A 23,946-nucleotide genomic window follows, 5' to 3' on the forward strand; every position below is an offset into this window, starting at 1 on the left:
AACCTTCTCCTCAAAGGGAGAGGAGGCCTTTAGCCCAGCAGTAGGAATTTACACTGTTGTTGTTGTTTGTTGTTGTTATTAATTCTGCATTAAGCACCTTTAATGATATTAAGTTTTTAATGAGAAGCTCCCGACTTGATAGCGGAGTGGTGGTACTCCTTATTAAATCAGCTATCAGCTGTCAAAGTCTTGTTAAAATAGGTGCAACCGTTCCATAATATCTGCAAAGAACAGACCTGTCTGTCTGTTCGTCGCAGAGATTATTAATATTTGCACCCAGTCCTATTTTAATATATGTACAGATTCCTAACATTTCAGCATCGCTAAACAATTTGCGGTACAATCGACATTGAGAAATTGTTATATCGCGTCAGTAATTCTAACAATATTCATAATTGATCGCGTGTTCTCATTACCAATGATATAGGTATTACTGATATTGTTAATGACAATAAAAAATTATCTTATTGTAGTTAATTATACATAATAGGATTTAAGTCAATGAACTGTTTCACTAACCTATCATTTCTGAAACGAAGATCAATGTCAAGATGCCATCGACCAATGACGATTAAGATTGAATGCAAAATCTAAATTGTCATTGGTCGGTGGATTAAACGAAACCTTAATCGACCAATGAGAATTCAGTATTTAGTCTGATTATTAAAAATATTTCAGATACATTAGCGATATATATTTTTGTTAATAAAATCAGTTTGTGTCGGTCAACGTTACTGAAACTTAAGACATATTTGTAACTTGACGAGTTCTTTTGTGTCACCGCGCGTTGACAAGATTGTAGCTGACGTCGTACATTGTGAGGAGCATCTTTTAGAATCTATCCACAATTTAAAACGAGAGTAAAGCACAATAGTCTTTATAACAATAACGAATAGATCCCTATTTGCATACGCCTGCTACGGACGCGGACGTCTTTCCATTCGCTATAACAAAATCTCCTTTTATAAATGTTGCTGCATTTAGAAACGTTACAAAAAGTAATAATGTTTCCATTGTACAAGCACAAACAAGTGATTGTATTAAAAACATCGCGAATGTCGGGGACAGATAAAAAATAAAGGATTAGGTAAAGCGTGAGGTAAGCTTGCTATTCAAAATATATATACTTTATAAAGTTTTTTGCATTATTTGCGATCCATAACTAATTTCTTCAATAGGGAATGGTTTATTAAAGAGTATTATATTTATTCATTTGCATAAACATTGAAAAGGTAGACGTTATTCCAAATGGAGTTCTCGTATAAAAGATTAGGAAATACAAGAAACAATAGTAAACATAAAAAGAGAAGAAAAAAGAGAAATAGACTCACACATACAGAAGATAACCCTATATGTTACATATGTAATTTAAAATGTATGACATAAATAATGGATGTTCCTCAATCAAATTTTGTATTAAGCTTGCTTTGAATTACAAGGTAGGACAAAGGCTACTTTTTTATGCCACCTGACCAACCTCTGAAACGCGAGCGAAACTGCTAATTACAACTAACTTCATAATATCATACATACACATATTAAAACCTCATTTATCTATCTAAATTATTTTATCCTTCTGGAGATTCTAGAAGAAATGTCTTTAATCGATTGCTCTTATGTTAATTTCACTTAAGAAAATTTTCTGTATTTTGTTTCCGTTTATGCATAATAAAGTATGAAATACGCATATATATATATAGATAGATAGCAAAGGCTATCTCTGATATATATACCTAAAAGAAAAGCTCTTCGATACTATAGTCAAAAGATATTATCAAAACAAATTGGAATAACGACTTTAAACTAACTAGATCAGGGAAGAACGTACGTTGCAAGCAGGTAGTCGAAAGACTGATTTGTTTGCGAGACAATATTGAGCCAATACGCGCTGGTAACGTAAGAGGATCATTCGTAACCCCAGACTCAACAGGGTCAAGATCCATCGAGGCACAATGGCCACTCGATCTTTCTGGCTGGTACAACGTTTAACCGCGAATAGGGATATTAGACTTCACTCGTTCTGATTATTCCGTACAATTTGTTACAAAATATATCGATATTTTTGTAACACATTTGCTGTACAATTTATTCGAATTATGACAGTCGTTAACAATTTCCAACGATATATTATTGAATAATATATGAGACAACATCAACATCACATACATTACTCTAATCCCAATGTAAGTAGCTAAAGCACCTGTGTTATGGAAAATCAGAAGTAACGACGGTACCACATAACACCCAGACCCAAGACAACATAGAAAACTAATGATAAACTACATCGACTCGGCCGGGACCTCGGAGTGGCGTACCCATGAAAACCGTCAAAATATATCTCGTCGTCATATATATCTCGATCATTTTTTTAAAAAGGAAAGCAACAGCATGTATTATAAAAACAAGCTTGTGTTTTATCAAACCACTGAGCCTGAGTTACAGCACGTGAATCTTAAGTTAAAGTTTTTAGTTTCAGCACGGGCAAAAACCACTGACTTAGCATGAGATTGATTAGTATAATTCATTTTGTGCTCGGCGGTGAGATGATTCATCATAAGTAAACCTATATGTTGTGGATGAGAATCTGCTACGCATAACTACCAATCCACATTGGGGCAGCGTATTGGAGTAACTCAAAATCGAACTCAGCAGTAGAATACAAAGCTACTTCCTATTTCTTTACACTCTCATAAACTGATGAACCATCGAACTTGATACAATTATTGGGCCCACGGGTTTGAATCTAGGACCTAAACATATGCAACTTTATAACTTACAGACTACCCTCTAAACTCATCGCATATATGAAAGCAGTTCAGTACAAAAACACACATGAAAACCCAATCTCACATATTTGATAATAACACTTTTAGCAAGAACATATAACATTGGTACCTATTTGAAATATCACCATAGTATAACAAAGTTACAAATGGAACACTAAAGTTACCCATACAACATTGGAACAAGAAAATCGATAGAAACGGTACCTGTTCCAGTCGAGCATTTAATTCAAATTTAACTGCGACTGAAGGCTTCACGCCCGATCGTACATGCTAATGCGTTGCTTTGATCAGTTATGCTGGATCTCAGTCAAACGGGTTCACATTGTACCGTCTCCAAGTATGTGACGAGATAGCTGTCTCCTTTGCTATTGTCGTCCCATGACGTCTGTGACTCGGGCGCAAGCGAGACGAGAATTGTTTTCAAAACCACTTAAATTCGTGTTGTTTTCTTTTAATATAAAATAGGTAAGCTTACAAATTCGTCATCTGATGGTAAGGTCACCAAAGGCCTCTTCTGTAGGAAATGTTAACCATTCCTTGAATTGAGCTGTTAACCTTTAGAATTACTATGTTGCGTATCTTGTACCTGTAGTTACAATGACTACTTACCCTTTAAACAGCGGAGGGTCACAACGATCCGAAATGGCCCAGTGATTAGAACAAGTGCATCTTAACCGATGATTGCGGATTCAAGCCCAGTCAAGGACCACAGAATTTTCAAATGCATAATTTGTATTTATAATTCATCTCGAATTCGGCATTGAAAGAAAACATCGCGAGTAAACTTGCATGTGTCTAGTTCCAACAAAATTCAGACAAGTGTGTATCCACCAAGCCGCATTGGAGCAGAGGCATTGGCCCAGCAGTGGGTAATTAACAGGCTGTTAAGTTTGTCGTATGTGGTGGCAACAAGCCGGGGCCTTGGAGAGCCATATCATCAAGTGTAATTAGTTTCGAATTATGTTGCAAATTTTTATATCTCGTAATTTCTAGCTGCAGTAACGTTTCCCTCGCATGTCAATTATAACTTAGTCGCACCGTATCATGTTACAATCGAGGCTTAAAACGATTCGGGAAATTTTCTTTTTCCCATAAACAGGAAAATAAGCTATTGCAACGATGGCTACAATCGAAAACACTTCACCAATTGCAATTAAACTGTGGTTCTTGATAAAGATAAAAGTTTCAAGCACCGGTAGGTTATTATGTTATTCCAAAATTTAAAAAAAAAACCTGAAGTTATACTGTGACTCCAGTCTCTTCTCTGAACCAAAAATGTATGATTTAAAAAGGTTGAAGTAATAAATCTCTACTATCTGATAGAAATATCAATAAGTACAGTAACTCTAAGCCCTTACCATTTTTATTAAGTCTGCCCTGATACATAGTTCTATGTTTAAATTTTAAGTGTGTTGAAATAAATACAAATATATCACCTCAACACAATAAAGAAACATGAGTATCAATCATCACAATTAGCAATCATTGTTAATATGTAAGAAAATCTTTATTTTTAAAGCATCATTTTGTACATATTTCAATTACAATAAAAAAGTTTACAAGCTAAAAATGTACTATAATATTTATCAGTTATCAGTCTAAAATGAAAAAACATAACTTTATTTATTCCGTACAAAGGCATCACACATATTTCCGAGAAACTGACGCAAATAGAGGCGATTGTAAATAAAAAGCAATATCGTTTTTGTCATACGACATGTATTTGCATGATAACAAGGCATTTGTTTGTTCCCTCCGTTCCATCCTCTATACACACATCGAAAACGTAGAAACTACATACACAGAAACTATTTAAGCTACGACACTAGAACAGGGACAATAATAACAAATGCTATTCTTGTCCCAAAACTCTCCATAGAGTTAAATGAAACAAAAAATTGAATTATATTTAAGTTGACATCTGTTGCTCTCACACATACATAAGGTAACCCATACATGTGTAATTTAACATGTATGTCATAAATAAAAATGGTTTTAGTAAATATTCAAAACAATGACAATAAAATTTGTTACTTATATTTTGTTGGGTTTTCAAAGCCTAAGTCACACCTTATTACACCAGCTTTCTGCCAGAGAAAGACCCGTCAAAATCGATCCAACCGTTCAAAAGATTAGCGGGAACAATCAGACTGACAAAATATTATTTTGGTATATGTTCATTTAGTAAAAAGTGGTTATTAAAAATCACAAACACTCACTCCAATTTTATTATATGTAAAGATAGATAAAACGTCGACTAAAAATGTAAAAGCCTAGAATAGAGAATGTCTTTATTTAAAAAAAAAAGAAAAAAAATCTTCAAAGGGCGTTGTCGTTTCTTCGTTTACAATACACACTTAGAACCGGAAATAAAGATACAAAATATAAGTATTCAAATGCAATGGACCGAAAACGGGCTTGTTGTAAGCTAAAACCTTTTTATAGATATTCTTATAAACTCAACCATTCGTAACCGTTGCTTTGTTAATTAGAAGAATTAAAATTGTTTTTTTCCTTATACGATACATATGAATAATTATATACATAAATGTAATTTATTTTAACAGGAAAAAACAGTTCTGTATTTGTAATATTTGTAATCATGTCGGCGTAATTAAAACAGACGTTATTATAATTGATATTATATTTCAATTAATGTATATAAATAGGGGGCGGCATAGTGTGTAGGCTTAGCTGTATGAGAATATAATTGAACAATATTTGAGGCAGACCATTTGCCTAAGGAAAGATATTTGCTGGTGATTCCCGCTAATTCCACCATCACAGGTGATCATACCCTTTTAATAGCAGATGATGGTAATGATGATCTAACCTCTTTGGTCATACTTTTGCCGTTAACAAAAACGTATGGAAATTTATTATTTATTTAAGTCATATATTTCTTGCTGGGAATTATGTGAGCCACGTTGGGTTGAATTTATTTCATAACACAACCTATTTATTACACATGGGAATTACAAAGCTGACGAAACCTTTGACAAAGTTCTTGACAAAATCAGAATGTAACAAATACCTCACTAAAAATGTAACTTACATTGAAACTAATGAATGTACTAACTTACACATAAATAAGAATCCTCAGTTTTGCTTCGGCCATAATCGACTGGACAGTCCAAGGCTATTATCCTAATGGCCTGTTTTCTAAACCGTTAGGTACACGACGGTCCATCAGTCGAGATTACGTTGTCCCGGGATCGAGGTCTGCTTAATCTAATTTGTAAACAGAGGTACAGCGAGCGAAGCAATCGCTATTTGATCCCCTCGACTCATTATAGATTAACCGGTTTTCGGTTTAGCTTACCAACTATTCGGTAGTTCACTTTTAAACTAAAATAACCTGGAAAAATGTCCGCACTCAGATCGTACTACGCAAGCTCCAGTGGTTCCAGAATCAGATTAAGGATAATTTTTAAGTACACTTCCAAGAATCTTATTTTAGTTTACTCTGTAAGTAAATTATTACCGTGTTAGTGCTATTAAATTAAAACATTTACAGACTGTTTTTATTTAAAGGTAGTAATGTCTCATACATACATTAAGAGTTTCTTCCATCATGCCGTTTCAGAGTGAAAGTGTAGGGAAAGTTTATCTGATTCACATTGCTTTTCTTAGTCGCCTTTAATAACATCGGTCATTATGAAATTAATTATTTAGTATCCTAGATAAAATTAATAGTCGTTTCAATTTATTTTGGTTCTTCATATTATTACTTTCAATCGACTCTCAATAAAAGCTCGATGGAATAAACGATTCGATACTCTTTGAATCCAATCAAAGTTTCCAATAAATTTCAATCCCTATGAATCATCAGCTTAACCTTTGTTGGTTATGATCAACGCTGTTTAACCCACTAACCTATTGAATTACGAGCGATTACAGGAATATAGGCAAAGTTTTGCCACATCGCGTGATCTCGCCCGACTACCGAATGAGTTGGAAATTGTTCCAGCGTTTAAGTCTAATAACTATAGCAAGTGTTTTATTATAAACACTATTTGATTACAGCTCGGCACGCAGTTGCGAATACGTTTCTTGGAAGATGTCGATTACATTCATTAATTATTTAAAAAAAAAAATCAATAATTTATTACAGTTATTATTTACGGGATATTTACCATGTTTTACCGATATTTCGACATTATTTACGAATGTCTTGTTCACGAGACTGTATCTAACTGAGGATAAAAATAAAAAAACATAATAAATATCCCGTAATTAATAACAGTAATAATAAAAATAACCATGTTAATTTAAAATCTTATAATGAGCAATTTTTTTTAGTGTGACGAAATAATTTCTTTAAGTGTACCAAAGTGCATAAAATTACATTATACATTACATAAGAATACAATTAATTTATTTTATTTACTTTCTTGCGTAATCTAATTAAACAACGCCCAAAATAACCAAGTACATGTAATTATATGAGTCATGCTAATAAAAATTATATTGAATATTGTATTGTAATATATTGATTTATTTGGTTATTATATAAGTATAAAATATACAAAACAACGTATCTTGAATCATGGAACCTTTGAAACACTCGTTTATTCCTATTTTAAATTAGTATAACCTAATTTTCATTATAAGTTTTAGCGTCTGCAATTTACGTTATGTATAAATTTATTTATACATACTGTTTTAATAAAAATCAATGAAGCGACAAACATAAATAAAGACGAATTTTTAGAAAGAAAAATGAAAAAAGAATTAAGCGTTAAATGTTTCAATAATACCTACTGAACGGTACACGTCTAAAGACGTTCGAAACTGGAAACGATATTTGTCTGGTCCTTTACCGTTCTCACTAACGTTAAACGAAGCAAGAAACTATACTGAAATAAACGTCCAGTTCGAGACAAAAGTTGTCGTTGCAAATACAATACGACCCGGTTATATTACGACGAGATGGCCCAGTGGTTAGAACGCGTGCATCTTAAGCGATGATTGCGGGTTCAAACCCATATAGCACCACTGAATATTCATGTGCTTAATTTGGGTTTCTAATTCATCTCATTCTTGACGGATATCATAAGGAAACCTGCATGTGGCTAATTTAAAAGAAATTCTACCAAATGTGTATTCTTCCAACCCATATTGCAACAGGGTGGTGGCATATGTTCCAAACCTCGTCCTTAAAGGTCCTTATCTTCAAAGGGAGTTGAGGTCTTAGCCCAGCAGTGGGAAATTTAAAGGCTGTTGTTGTTTTTGTTGTCTATTACGACGTTTGTTCTTAGAGACAATTCCCTAATAATAACTTTAGTATGTACAGTCGTATCATGTAATAATACAGAATGTATGATTTTTGTAGCGAGGCTATATAATTAGGGTTGTTCCAATTTCATTGAAAATAATTTACATTTGCTATTTTAGTATAAATCGAAAATTGGTCGGTTCATCCTTTTAATGTAATATATTAAAGTTAATTTCGAATATACACAATATTGAAGACATCATTTATCAATCTGTGAATTAACCGTAACATATAAATAAAGTACTTTGTGGTCTTTTGAGCTCAACATTCCATATAAATCATGTAATCATCTTTTATATCTTTTAAAAAACGTCTTTGCTTTGCTAGTTTCATCGATGTACATTACAAAATTGTACTTCGCGAAAATAAATGTATATTATAACACTATAATACACAAATACGTCTTAACTACCTCGAAAGTTCAAAATATTAGTGAAGATATTTCGCGTGAGTAGTTTCGAAGATTACTTCCTACATCCAAACTTTACCCCTTTATAATTAATTACAAGATTATTTGAAGATGTATGTCTCCAAACTAACTCATTATCTACTTGAGCCCTTGTGAGCGGTGGAAATCGACTGTAGTCTATATAAAATACATATTTCTTTAAAATATAAGGTACTTGCATTTGTTCCATCTGATGGCAAATGGTCACCACCATGGCCCATGGAAAATTGCACTGTAAGCACAACCAAACTCAAACACAATTTCTTTAACACTGCCACTGGTTCAGCAGTGAAATCAACCTGACCTGCGAAGAACTGGCTAAAGAAACTCAAACGGTCTAGTCTTAGATTTTCGCGATTATTAAACATTGAAATAAAACTAGTTTTAATGGATTTAAATCGCGTATATTAATTATTTTCATCACCCCGACTTTTCGAGCACTTTACAGCGTTCGTGTGCTATCTAATGGTATGTGTGCTAATCATATTCGATGCAACCGACCTTACGACGTATATTATTTATGTGCATTTAAAGTTACAAGAGTGAATATTGCTATTTGACAGTAGAATATGAGTAAGAAGTACTTACCCAGAGGGATTGAACGAGGACCTCGTTGACCAAGTGAATGATGTAAAAGATGAAGTTCATAGAATGGATAGATAGAATGGAAATGGAAAATTTTCAAAATTCAAAACTCTCACCCCTAGCATTAATGCATGCAGAACGAGCTAATAAAGGCGAGTGGCGGGCGGTAGTAAATTCGTGCACGGTTGACATTTATCCGAAGTTACATCCGTTACAATAACAGTCGCAGTTACGATATCCGAGCGTCTCCCATTTGTTCTAGTTCCCCGGCTGTGAGCAATGCCTGTTAAGGTGATGTCTGCACTTCGTTAGCTGAGATATTCGAAGCGATAGGTAACAGTTACTATTTGTTACATTAATGAGTTTCGGAAGACTGAAGATCAAATGTCTTACAACCTCCACAAGATGTAAACTCAAAACTCAAAATCACTTATTCGTTTTCCCTTTCTAGTTAATTATTCACTGTCAAAAAACAATAAGCTGTCAAACCGGTGCAAGTTTTTACTGACTCACTTAATTTTAAGCCGAATCACAAAAATTGAATTCGAAGGGAACGCAAGACCCCACACCCACCATACCCATTGCTCACAAAATTTCTCTTATTGCTTATTATTATCAAAACCAACCAAATACTATTTATTTGTATTCTTTATTTTCAAGTATTCGCATTTAATTTTTTAATCATTAAACTAAATCATAACAATGCAACAATTAAATAGATATCCAGAAAAATTTAAATTGAATGTCACGTATTAAGTCCAATTCAGATGCCATTCCATCTCCCAGCATCTAATTGTCTTAGCATAGCAAATACAACTCGAGTTTTATATAAAACCCTACAGAAACCGAGGCGTGCTTCTTGGATTAGTGTTTCGGGTCGCGGCGCTGCGCTAACATCATTAAAATTCAAAACAACACACCCGCCAGCTCCCTCCAGAAATATTTACTACCCTCTATTCCGCATAGATTCATGCGATGGTCGAGTTTGATTATTTAAATGTTTTATGAATATATTTTCGTACGTTCTTAACTTTTTTATATTTTGAGCGATCGATTCAGTTAATTATTGTATTGTTTTGGTAACTATCCAGATAGCTACTATGATTACGTTTCATACATTCAGATTTCGTTACATGTCAAAGAATATTGAAAGAATATACATTACTGTTTTCCAATAGGAAAAGAAAATACGCTACTCGTATTGCCGACCTAAAATCATTGCGTCTTTTATATAGAGTAAAAAAGATTAACAATTTTTTTTGTAAAGTAGTAATTAACTTCAGATTATGATTACTAATAAAATCATTGAATTATTTATTTATACATTAAAATACATCATAAAGCATGAAACGCCGTTGATGTATCACGCCAGTCATGTGGGCTTGCGTCACTCTGACCATAAGAATAAGAAAGAAAAAGTTCACCTATGTTATCACACAGCTTCGTGCGTACTTTTTTTTTATTATTATTCTTTATTGCACAAATAAAACATGTACAAAGGGCGGACTTAACGCTATAACAGCATTTTCTGCCAGCCAGAATCTTCCTAATTGGTCATGAGGACATCTATCACAAAGAAGAACAGATAATAAATACATGAGAAAACAAACCTCAATTACTGCGAACGTGTCACTTGCAGAAGAGAACGTACCTGAAACGATAAAAAAATATTCGTATTAACATTCTATAAACACATCGTTCATATTATAGCTTAACTTGATCGCGAACCGTGAAACATCGACCTTATTATTTATTCTAGCTTATGATACGATATGATATTTTAAATGTATAGTGTTTTAGGGATTTGCGTACTTTGTACTGTCTTTAAAGCTTAGACTTCATTGCAAATTTCATCAAACTCCGTTACGACTCGAAGAGGTTTGGTCGCTTAGAAATGTAGAAAAATTAACAGATATATTTGACTATTTATGGTAACTAGTAGTCTTTATTTATGGCATTAATGTATTGTTATTGATCCAGTTAACACTGGCTATCAACACGGCTAAATTTATGTAAGTCAATAATCTTAGACAGACAGATATAAATACGTGAAAAAAATTGAGTACTCTTTTTACTTATTATTTCAATTGATAAATAAACAAGAACAAAGATAATTAAAACAAAAATAAAGAGTTACAAATCCTAAAAGATTAAACGGTTTTTATAAAAATATCACAATATTAATTAATTCTTGTAATAAAAAAAATCTCAGTTGAACTTAGTTAATTATAATGAAATCTAAAAATTTTCACAGTATATGTATTCGTATAAACACAAACTAGACTCGGAATTTAACCTAAATGAGAAAAAACTATTTGGTTTGGCACCAACGCGCGAAACTTAATTAGTAAATATAGCGATACAATCTCTTATTAACCTACCTCAAAAAAGGAGGTTCTCAGATCGATTGTTTGTATGTATGCATGTTTATCCACGGTTATCTCGCGTTTGGCTGAAGCTATCTGGATGCGGTTTTCAGAAAAGTATTTGTTACATTCAGGAGAAGGTTTTATTGCTTTAACCAACTCGAAAAAAAGGAGGTTCTTAGTTTGACCCATAATTATTTATATTTAGAAGATACATTATTACGTTATTTAGTAACTATTAAATTCGAAATTAAAAAAAAATAAGTAACACATTTCCTAGCAATGATATATAAAAAAGAAATTTACGTTTTTTTTTTCTATTTATCAAAATCAGTTTGTTTTAAATCAGATCGCGAGTCAGCTGGATATCGTTTACGACGTAATAAACACTTTAACGGTGTCAGGCGAAAGATCGATAGGCCTTTCCAAACACACCCGAATAGGCCTCCGCGTCACTTGGGAACCAGTCTTATACGTGAACATTACGTGTGACGTCACAGAGGAAGTGAGAAAGTTATCGGCGTCTAAATCCTAGCCCAGGGGAGTGTACGTTACCCTAATATATATAAAATCCAAGTTGGCATAATTCAATTTCACCTGAAAGAGAAGGTGCAGAGTGGAATAAAATTATGGCTCCCGGAGGATTGCGGTGATCTACAATCACAGAATGTACATTTTCGTCATCAATATATACACCTTTACTTGGTAGTAAAGCTTCGTCCAAGCCCTTCCGGGAATATACCGCTGGCTCATCGTATATTCTACCACAAACCATACCACCGTAACAACAGGCACAAGGGACAGAAATGAAATCAAATCAATTGTATTCAAGTAAACTTCACATTAAAGCGCTTATGAAATGTCGATAGTTAAATACTACCACCGTTTCGGAAAGCAGTCTCCAGCGAGCAGAAGCGGCAAGAAACTCGCATAGTTGCTCTTTTCAAATAAACAGATTGACAATGCTGTTCTTTACACTAATTTGTGTCCTGTTGTGGAACCCGAGCGTTTTTTCTACTATTTTTGTAATTAATTTATTTTTTAACAATTTAGTCTTAAATAATATCTTAGTTCCCAATGTTGGTGGCGCATTGGCAATGTGACTGTGACCAATGTCCATGGCCAACCATTCAGCAACTGATGGCCGAAATGACAGCACTATTACCCGTTACAAATAAATGTTTCCAAATTTGAATAATGTTCCGAAGCATTTCAAAGGCAAGTCATTTAATCTGCATGAACCAATTCTAGTTTTCGAGAACATAACAAAATCAAATAACACTCGCGACACGAGTGTTCCGTACATTCGGTATGGCAATTATATATTTTTTTAAATCTCCTTGAAACTTTGTTTTTCAGTTCACTGTACGTTACGTATTATGTTTTACTATATAATTGTTCATTAGCTCGTAAAAAATCTGAGGTAGAGTGTATTTAACAAATATTGTTTTCATTTTCAGTATGTAGTTCAGTATGTAGTACATCATTTTATGATCATATAACACTTATTTTAATACAGCATGATTTACTGCGAAGAATATATGATAATATGGACTTCGAAGTATGTCATGTAATATCATATTCAAACATACGTATCATAGAATCTTTCAAATAAAGACAATTTCATGTAGATTTAAAACAAATAATTGTTTTATTCCAAATTTGAAATAAAGTACAACAAACAAAAACACTCTTCACAATATACACAAGGCAAATCTTTTGATTAGACCAATCGACTATACATTGTTATATCATCAACATCAAATAAAAAACAGATTGCACACAGCTATACACTGTACTAGTTCTTTTATACACGACGGAACCCTAAAACCAACAAAGAGGTTACTAAAAATAGGCAACTAAAAATATTGACCGGAAACTAAAGCTTACCTGCAATTATGTTTTATGTACGGGAAAATAAATACAAAGGAATTCCTTGCGAACAAAATTATTTAATATTTTAAAATAAAAACGAATCATTTCACATACTATTAAAAAAAAGTGATACTTGATAAATGGAACTGACACTAGTTTTTTCAACGTGAAGTTAGTCAACTTCAATACTGTATGAAATAGATGCAATTTACTGGTACCTACTGGTAGTTGAATAAAATCCTCGCTCGTTCGTGGAGCGGACGTCGACCTGCCTGCCTACCAACGTGCGCCCGACGTAACCATGTTACGTCCGCGACTTGACGTTTCGGTGACGTGACGTCTGCGGTACATGCGGCCGTTGAATTCGCCAAATATTTACCTAGCCGTTAAGAGCTGTACGTAAATCACCATACAAGTCGGGGCCACATCTCGTTTGACTGTAAATTTAATACACCGCCACAAAGGCTTTGTGCACTACGTATTGCGTTACGACGATCGATGATATTTGGGGCAATATCACGAGACCGTTTAGCTAACTAAGTACGCAGTTCTAAATTTAATGTACAAAGCTAAATGCATCATAATCTATATTCATATCAAAAATGTGAAAGTACTATCTCTCTGATTGTCTGTCGCTCTTTCACGACCAAACCACAGAACAGAATTTGGTGAAATTTCCTATGAAGCATACTAAAACTTCAAGGAAAGACATAGGCTACGTTTTTTGCCTGACACGTGACATCCAATCAAATAAAACGCGTGCGAAGCCGCGCGTGTCAACTAGAATTTGATATATCACGGGATTCTAATATCAAATAACGAGTGAACAAAAAAAAGTCATTGCGTTTTTTTTAAAAAACTCACAACAACCCTGTGATTTAAATATGGCGTATATGACCTCATTCGATTTTCATTCTCGTTCGAACAGATCATCAATATGAATGATATGGAGTGCCTCTACATCAATGCACACACTTTGATTTAGTCTCATTTCACAAATATCACCGAAATCATCACCAATATATATTCATAGTTATTTTACGATTTTCTGACACTCTTATTCAAATTTACAAAACACTATTCCAGTGTTTATACTTCATTCGATACGGATTTTACGGATCTTTTAGTGAGGACCATTCATTGCCTTTTGAAAGGTCGGCACTAAATTCGAAACAACCTAGATAAAACTCCTATAAATAATGCAAATTTCAATTTTCGAGCTGTATCGGGTAAACTTTTAGGTTACTTGAAAATTCATTTGCAGTTTTCTTTAATGTTATTGCACATACCCAATCGAGCGTGCTATGCGAATTTTAAATAACTAGAGCTGCATACTACTAGCCCGTGAATGTTGCATTACTAGAAAAACAAATATTCTTCTATTATCCGAGATGTTTAAACCGTTACTATTGAGTTCTCTTTGCTAAATTTGTTTATTAAGAAATCGTAAAAAAGATTCTGTTTACAAATTCTCTATTTGTCCTGTATTCGTGTAAACTTCATCCAAAGTTCAAATTTTTAAGATGAAATTTCCGAAAAATATTTTTAGCGAACGTTCTTTAATACCTTAGCAATCGGGGCAATTGGGAGAGGGCGCTTTTTAAGTAAAAATGCACAGCGGTTTTTCGCAAGAATAAATCCTGTACTTTTGATTTCTCTGATTTAATATCAACCTACATACATGTTCATATGTGAGCATCGTCAATTCAGGTAACTATGTCTAAATCAATAGCCGTGTTTAAAAGTAATCCATGAATATAGCACAACAGAAACATTGCATAACATGACACATCTGATTCTGACAAATTATTATAACCAAGCAAACCGTCAGAGTCAATAAAGGCTAGTTCACATTACATTACCGATCAGGTCTGGTCAGGTCATTAGCCCGTAAAGCCATCACTATTACTCGCTCGAGGCAAATCATTTCATTAGTCGGAATACCAATTCTGGAACAATATTATAATAGAATATGTTGCCGCAACGTTAGTGCCTTTATGGGCCATCATTTCACTAAATATTTAAGGCTCGAGTTAAAATATTGTTTTATCACGATACGTGATATTAGTGAAACTTGTTACCAATATCATAATAGCATATTGTTTTGTAAATACTATATAACGTATATACATATATGTATAAAATCGAAATATCACACACTGATTAATCAAAGATTCTCGGAAACAATAACACCTACTAAAATTTGACAGTTAGGTTAGGTTACTTCTAATAGGGCGTAGACAGCTAAGAACTTATGAATCATTTATAATAAATCTAAATTTAGATTTATTGTATCGATCTTTCAACAAAATTGAATACGCATAATATGAACTACCAATAAATATTCCGTTAAAGACATCTTAAGATTTCATCAAAGAGGAAATTGATGTTGCATCTGTGAAACGTTAGGTAAATAAAATCAATTTGAAATCGTATCCGTATCAGTTGTCAAAACAAAATGCCAGAAAAACGATAAGACGTGATAAACATTCAACGAAGACGACGATGACGACCTCTGTGATCGAGCAGTGTGTACCGGTTTTCATGGGTACGCCACTCCGTGTTCGATTTCCGATCAAATCAATGTCGAAAATGTTCATTAATTTTCTACGTTGTCTTGGGTCTGGGTGTTTGTGGTACCGTCGTTACGTCCAATTTTCTATAACACAAGTGCTTTAGCTACTTACATTGGGTTCAGGGTATGTGATGTTGTCTAACATTTATTTGATTTAAGGTTCTAAATTCCTTAATACGAGTACGGAATTAAGCGAAAACCAAAATGACTCATTATGGTGGCTTCTCTTTATGTAAATTGATCCAGCTTAGCGGCCAAACATTTTGGCTTCGTATTAGTACGAGCACTTTGTACATGTAGAATATCCGATCATTTTAGAATGTAACCCACACGTTCTACATAGTTCGCTCTTGATTAAATGATTATTATCATAATATAATAAAAACAAAAATAATGAACGAAGTGTTTATATCACACACTACACTAGATACTGCAATAGCTCTTATTAAGTTTAGCTGAGTTTTCGTGCGTTTATTTGCTAATTTTGTGTTTTCTAATTTTACTAAATAATCGATCAAAGTGCTTAGCGATGGAAAATATTATTAAGTAACATATATGTCCATGTGTCAGATAACTTGCTACATATGTATGTTGGTCCACTAAGCGTGTGGAAGCAGATATGCTATTTTTAAATAAAGAAACCTATCAGTAAAGCATTTATATAATAACGTTTTTTTACACCTGTAATTGATTGTTTTTAAACCTTTAGGGAAATAAAATTGGCCTTTGAAAATATAGCTGATACCATTGAAATGGAGCTTATATTTCATAAACATATGTTGTTATTAATATCTCTCTTATCCTAGTATTCCAAAAAAACTGAGGAATGCTGAATTCAGTTACAAATATTCAAAGAGTTTTCTTTCTATCTATAGCACAGATAGAATCGTCATCTCAAAACGTCCTCAACACAATCTCATAAAAAACTTAACTGTTGTTTTGAGGATTGAGGTCATTCTTCCTATCTGAAATCAAGGAACCTTTACTTGATGAAAAACCCATTGACAAAACACCATAAGTTTTCTATGTTGTCTTGGGTCTGGGTGTTTGTGGTACCGTCGTTACTTCTGATTCCATAACACAAGTGCTTCAGCTACTTACATTGGAATCAGAGTAATGTATGTGATGTTGTCTCATATTTGTTTATTTATTTATTTATAAAACACCAAAGTTTATACACTGTCGTCCGTATCTGCTGTTGGATCCGATATTATTTAATAAATTTTCGCTATATAGTATATTTATTCCAAGACATGGCAATCAAGTAACACAGTATACTCATAATAAATCAAAGGTTTTAATAATGCCAGTGAAATTAATTAAAATAAAATTAATTACAATTGAAGCATATGACTCATGTCTATTCGTTCAAATAAATTGACACTAATTAATTAAATTACTGCTAATGAACTTTTCTAAGAGTTATTAGGTTTCATTACGTTGAAAATAATGATCACAACATGATATTAACAGCCGGGTAATACGAAGTTAACTGGCAACTTCGTATTACCCGACTGTATTAAGGAGGTACGCCAAGCTGTTGTTTCTGCTCCTGTAGGCTCTTGGCTTATTTTAGATAATCAGCATGAAAGGGTATTAGAGTTGGCTTCTCTAACTAAGATGACTGGTCTTTGAGATCAGGCAGCATTAACTATTTCAGTCAAGGTGACGTATGACCTTGAAATTGGAAGTTTATGTTTTATAATTATTTGTAATACCGTAAAAGCAATACAATTGATTTATAGAAGATTCTTTTTGCTTGCTTTGCTTGATTCTGTAGCTTTATTATCCTAGCTAGGTACGTATAAAACACATCGCCGCATTTTGTGTCAGAAGGGATCCAATCTTCCTTGACATAGTATGTTAGTTAATACAGGAAAGATGATTGAAATTTATGATCAATTCAAATTGACGATGAAGAAAAAGGGCATGTGTGTTTGTGAGACGTGAGTGTGATATATGTATTTCTATGTGAGGGTATGATTGATGTGCATGTAGTGTGTTCCTTACTTTTTTAGACGATAGACGACTAGTACGCCGACGAAAATCTTTCTAATTTGTAGGAAAAATAGAATAAATCAAATAGCGCACGTGTCGTCCTCAATCTCTTTTGGCTTGCGGATAAGGAATATTATTTCAATTAAGCCCGCCGCGGGGCCAAGACGTGTCGGGATTTCGTGAATTTCATCCCGATGTTGCGTGTTTCAAGTATATTTAGACATGCGTAAACAAATATAAAAAACAACTGTTGTTTATCAATGTAAGTGATACAGTTTATGAATCACTAGTAGTCGCCCGCGGCTTCGCGGGCGTTTTAGAGTATTGATTGTCATGTGTTAGGCAAAAAAGTAGTCTTTGTCCTTTCTCGGAGTTCGAATTTGCTTCATACCAACCAAATTTCATCAATCTCATGAAAGAGCGACAGACAGACAGACAGAGTTACTTTCACATTTAAAACATTAATATAAATTATATATTGACTGACGCTTAAAATTTACTTTATAAGCGTAATGGTAAGAATTAACAAAGGCATATTTGTTAAAAAGTACAATTACAAGCGTGGCGTATTTTCATTTTCATTCGATACATTTTTTTTTATGGAATAGGTTGGCAGACGAGCTTATGGACCACCTGATTGTAAGTGGTCATCATCATCCATAGACAATAACGCTGTAAGAAATATTAACTATTCCTTACATCATCAATGCGCCACCAACCTTGGGCACCAAGACGTTACACTGGCTCACTCACCCTTCAAAACGGAACACAACAATACTGCGTACTGTTGTTTAGCGGTAGAATATCTGATGAGTCGGTGGTGCCTACCCAGGCGGGCTGGCAAAAAGCCCTACCACCAAGAAACACATGTAGTCTTTTGATATTTTTACTACCGAGCGCAAGATGACTTATAAATAAGAAGCCAATGAAAATGTATGAAACTGCAAAATCTCCAGAGAGTACGTCACCCAGTATTGGACCACTGAGCCGTCTTTGTTTGGGTATACGAACTCATACAAAACCAAATACGACTTGGTGGTTGGCCTTTGTGGAAGTTCGTTTGGGAAGTTACCACCTACTCACCTGACATTCTTTCACTAAACACACTTAGTACTGTCGCGTTTGAAGGTTGTTACCTTACTCAATCCTCAAACTGAATATGGACTGCCTTGTACCAACAAGGGCGATAGTGTTGGTTCCCAAGGTTGGTGGCATAAAATATTTCTTCCAACACAAATATCTATGGGCTAGAGTGACATTTGCCTATCTATCCACGTAACGTAATGGTTACATTAACAATAACATGTTATATATGTTAACATATAAATTAATCAAGATTTACAGCGAAACCATCAAAAAACCACTATCTGACCATACAAAACCGAACATTCACAGCCAGTTTAAAACGACCAGCGAAAAAAAAAATCGTAAATCAACAGTAAAACATTACGAAGCTTCAAAACCGCAGACCGCTTGTCAAATAAAACCGGGACCCCAACTGTTGAACGAAACCGTCAGATGACATCGAAGTCTCGCCAGCTTTATTTCAATACAGTTCGGAGTTCACGAGTCGAAAATTACGAGTGGAGTCCGAAGTGGCGCTGCGACTAATGCACGAACGTCCAAGTCGAAGTTGTAACGGCAAGTCGTCGGTAACGTGATTTCAACGCACCGAATATCGAATAGTAACTTCATCTCGTGGATTGTGACATCTGCTGAATATTGCATATGAGACTGGTTATTTTCTCTCTGTGTGTGTATGTATGTATGTGTGTGTGTGTGCTTATTCGAACTGAGCGTACCGAATCGCTCGGGTACCTAAGCTTCGGTACGGATTATATTACAAAGCAAACGTTAAACGTTGAATATTTATGATATGATACGAAAGGAAGCGAAATTTTAGTCTCAGCTATATCCGTCAGAGCGAAGTGAGCTCTGTGGATACGGTGTATGGAAATCAGCCAAAGGTCGCGGCAAAATCCAAGCAAGCACTATAGTAATGTAACATCCTGCAAAACCCAATGCTGGGCTTAAGTCGGATTTTGAGATTATACCACGCTGCTCCGAACGAACTTGTGGACACACATATCAGTACAAGGAAAATTCTTCACGATGTTTTCGTTTGCTGCCAAATAAGTCATTGCAATTTGTCAGAACACCTATTAGTTTTAAATGAATATGATTTTGAGTCGACCTCCAAACTAAAGCAGAGTGGTGGTAAATTCAAAACGTTTTCCTTAAAAGTCGAGAATGCCTTTGACTAGTAGTGGGGCGTATACAGACTATTAATTTATATCCATCACAGAAAATCCCCAGTATTTGATATTTTGTTATTAACATAGCAACTCTGCTGAATTCGAAATTTGTAAATTCCACGAATTTCGAATACATTTCCCTATTTTAAATCTCGAAATCGTTCGAATTATATAATAAAATTATTTTAGTTTGAAAATAGAATCTTACAAAGAAGAATTTCTCGAAAAAGCCATTACTTACATTAGTTTTAGACCAACGCGACATACGTTTGATCATTATCAGGAATAGAATCATCGTGTATTCTATTGGTAAGACGCTAAATAGATGAATAAAAAATCTATATAATGATGCATTTTATTATTATTACTGGTGCGTTTATTTTTAGTCTGGCAACACCATAGCCGATGTTAGAGGTTATTTTATGATAGATTCTCATTATTGTTCTGATCGTGAAGTGAGACACATGGTTTAATTAAGGCAAAACAAATATACTTTATTAACTATAATTCTGTTACCCAAATTAATTTAAGAAATGGCGATATTAATATTTTCTGTATTAGTTATTTAATAAGTACATAATGTTTCACACATTTGTGCATCGTCGCAAGACCTTAACCTCATCATCATCAGCTCACGTGGAAGAGATCATTTATAGCCAATAAGGTCACCTTTTATAACTTTCACTGTCCAATCCCAGTTTGCAATAAAATATGAGTATTAAGTTTAAAGTAATAAAAAACGAAACTGACAATTATTTAGTGGTAGGTCTTTATGGTGGTAAAAACGTCTGGATAGTTTACTAACCACTCATCAAATATTCCGCAACCATAGCAATGAATGAGCCAATGGTTGCACCGGCACAAGGAACATAAAATCTTAGTTACCAAGATTTTTATAATAAAGATATATATTAATTCAAATAATTGTATTTAACTAACATGACTTTGTAATTTTTAAATGTTAAAAAAGAGTAACTACTGAGTTTCTTGCCAGTTCTTCTCGGTAGAATCTACTTTCCGAACCGGTGATAGCTTCACTTAATTATAAAATGACGATTCAAAAGTGCTTGTAAAAGCCTACTTGAATAAAGTTTATTTTGATTTGATTTTGGTGCATTGGTAATTGGCACGCCAATGTCTAAGGGCGGTAGTTATCAGACGATCCAAATGACCGTCCGCTAGCAATTGAAATAGATAAATAAATTATAACCTTGTCTTAGTTTGCCAACTAAACTTCAGTGGAAACATGAAATTACGAAAGAGAGAGGCTGATTAGAAGTTTGTAACCGGGTTTAGCGCTCAGTGCGCAGATAGAGAAGTTCGAACTCTCAACAACGATTTAGCTCTGAATCGCTTTTGATATTTACTTGCTGAATATTCAAACGATATATAATATTCAATTGTTTCAACACTATTCAACGTATTAATGATTTCATAATTTATTTTATTAATATAAGCCTGATTCGAGTGTGTATCAGTAATATGTAAAAGATTGCATAATTTTCGATTTATAAAATTATTTATTTCCGAATATTTGTTTTGATCATAAGCCATAAAAAATATTGATTCGCTCAATAAATTTAGAAGACAACTGTCTCATTACATTATTACAAAAACATCTGTCTGAGTATGTTAATGGAGTAATAGTATTTTCAAATCGAGGTGATTTTTTGTTTATGTATTATTTAATGATTTGTAAGATATTTCCACAAACGATAAATGTAAGTACGATAACGAATGTAAGTGATGTAATTGTCTTTATGAGAATAAATATTCTTTAAACCTAATAATATCTTAATTAAGATATTGATCTCGTAGGAAACGATTACGGCGTCTAGTCTTGATTTGTATCTTAACAGACTCAATAAAATTGGTAAAATTTTCACACGCCCCATGTTTGACGAAGCCAAATTAGAGATTTCTATGTTCAAATAGGTATTTTTAATGTGAAGGAGGACTTTTGCATCATTAGCTTTTAATTAAAATCATTAACTGAACTAAGATAAAGAGAAAAAATGACCAAAATTTCAATAAATATACGTCTACATTACATTTAAAATACACACTTAAGTCGGTATGTATCGTGTATGAAAATTCACACTAACATAATTCACAAAACTTTGATAATTTATTATGACATTTCCATGAAAGCAGTAATAACAATGATAATTTCACATTCGAAATTAAATAACCTTACTTATTATTAAAACTGGATATAGCCGTTTAAACACTTCAATCGTTTTTAATAAAAACTCCTTTCAACAAACTCAAATAATAAAATAAAATGAACAACAAACGAAGTTTAATATACAGACTAAACAAACTCAGTAATATAAGTATAAAGTGAGAATCTGCAAGAACTGCGTAAACATGGCCTGAGGCTGGTGAGAGCGAATCGTGTGCAAGAAAACAAGTGAATAAGGATAAAATTATAGTAATTAGAACGGCAGAACCAATTAACGATAATGACAGAACAATATATAACCCGTATAAAATCAAAAGCATTCTCAAAGAACTATTTTATAAATTAAATAAATATCGGATAAGATCACATACATTACTTTGATCCCAATTAATTATGGAAAATCAGAAGTAATGACGGTACCACAGACAACATAGAAAACTAATGAATTTTTTCGACATCGATTCGGTCGGGAATTGATCCTCAGAGTAGTGGATAATTGAAATAAAAACAAAATTCCAAAACGTACTAAATAAGGCAAAACATTTGTATAATTTCGCAGCCAAAAGTAGGTATGGAGCTAATGAGAGCTCGCAACTTTCAGCTGGTATTAATTAAAAATAACCGCAGCTCCTCGCTCCGTGCTAATGGGAATCTGTCCGAAGGGATACGAAACTGTATCGCGAAAATGCGAATACTGAGCTCGAAGATGTTCACTATTATTACTTTACTGCAACGGTTGACGATATACACCAAGTGTTTCGAAATTTCAGCAATCTGATATTAAATGAGATGGCGCAGTGGTTCGAACGCGTGCATCTTAACCCATGAATGCGTGTTCAAACCCAGACAAGCACTACTGAATATTCATGTGCTTAATTTGTGTATAATCATCTCGAGCTCGACGGTGAAGGAACACCATCGTGAGGAAAACTGAATGTGTCCAATTTCTTAGAAATTCTGCCACATGTGTATTCCCCCAACCCTCATTGGAACAGCGTGGTGCAATGTTTCAAACCTTCTCCTTAAAGGGAGAGGAGACCTTAGCCCAGCAGTGGGAAATTTACAGGCTGTTGTTGTTGTCCTTTCCAAAAATGAACGATTTGACGGTATATTTCTTGGAAAATGACTTTTTTGTATACTTTAGAAGATTTCCTATGACTACATAATCATTAACATCCTTCTTTTGTTAAATTTAGTTTTTGCATGACTCACGCAGTTACAAAGAGCTAGGTTTTATTTGTTTAAATCTGTAATGAGTTTTAAGATGTCCTCAATAATACCAAATCCCATTGTATATTTTCCTTAGTGACAGCTATTTACAGTAGCTTAATAGAAAATAATATTTGGAACACAGTTTCTAAAACCAGGTTATAATGAAATTAACAAAAAAACGAAAATTGCGCCTTCCAAATCAAAGGTATTTTTTACGGATTCGTCTATTCGAACGAACCTCGCTTTAATTAGTTGGATGGCTTCTCACAAAAACAGGATTTTTTATGCAAAGCAATAAGAATAATTACCGTCCCCTTTGTGACCGTACGGAAAGGTCGTAATTCAATGTTATTGGCTAAATCTATTTCTTGGTACGCTCGAAA

General features: G+C 33.7%; 1 protein-coding gene across 5 annotated transcripts in view; it reads right to left on the reverse strand.

The window, feature by feature from the left end:
* LOC124534735 (furin-like protease 2) overlaps positions 1-23,946 on the reverse strand; it is a 285,263-nt gene that overhangs the window by 102,718 nt on the left and 158,599 nt on the right. For 2 of the 5 annotated variants that reach the window (XM_047110727.1, XM_047110729.1), the window contains exon 2: positions 10,708-10,748. The exons of the other annotated variants lie outside the window; for them this stretch is intronic. The gene's annotated coding sequence lies outside the window, so the exon portion shown is untranslated. The remainder of the gene's footprint in view (positions 1-10,707; positions 10,749-23,946) is intronic. 5 annotated transcript variants of the gene reach the window in all.

The sequence above is a fragment of the Vanessa cardui genome, chromosome 13 (genome assembly GCF_905220365.1).
Source record: "Vanessa cardui chromosome 13, ilVanCard2.1, whole genome shotgun sequence".
NCBI lineage: Eukaryota > Metazoa > Arthropoda > Insecta > Lepidoptera > Nymphalidae > Vanessa > Vanessa cardui.